The 421-nt window shown below is 59.6% G+C and overlaps 1 protein-coding gene across 1 annotated transcript in view; it reads right to left on the reverse strand.

The window, feature by feature from the left end:
• PIK3R2 (phosphoinositide-3-kinase, regulatory subunit 2 (beta)) overlaps positions 1 to 421 on the reverse strand; it is a gene marked incomplete at its 5' end in the record, with an annotated part of 6,990 nt that overhangs the window by 5,168 nt on the left and 1,401 nt on the right.

Consider the following 421-nt stretch of genomic DNA (forward strand, 5'->3'; position numbering starts at 1 on the left):
GAGCTCAGGCAGGATGCCTGGAAGTGCCCCCTGCACTCCAGAAATAAGCTGGCTCTGGGAACCCAGCCAGGTCCCCCCTGGGAGGGGGTAGAGGTCATTTCGTGTGCCCACACCCTTTGCTCTGAGCCCTGCCACAGGAATCCTGGGCACGCACAACTCGTGTGACAATTTTGTTCCCTGCTGCTGGTAGAGACAAGCACAGACTGACCAGCCACACACTGAACCCAATGGGGAAAATGTCTCCCTCGAACCGTGTCGTCCCAGAAAAGCAAGGCGCAGGCTGTCAGGACAGCACATAAAGCCTGTCCCGAAAGCAGCATGGCCAGAGCTGACAGCACCGCGTAGTTGGGGTTTGCAAGAACGTCTGCGGAAGGGGACAAGCCAGCACGGGGCTGGATGAGGGCCAAGCCCAGCCGAGAGG

Source organism: Fulmarus glacialis, unplaced genomic scaffold (genome assembly GCF_000690835.1).
Source record: "Fulmarus glacialis isolate BGI_N327 unplaced genomic scaffold, ASM69083v1 scaffold31652, whole genome shotgun sequence".
NCBI lineage: Eukaryota > Metazoa > Chordata > Aves > Procellariiformes > Procellariidae > Fulmarus > Fulmarus glacialis.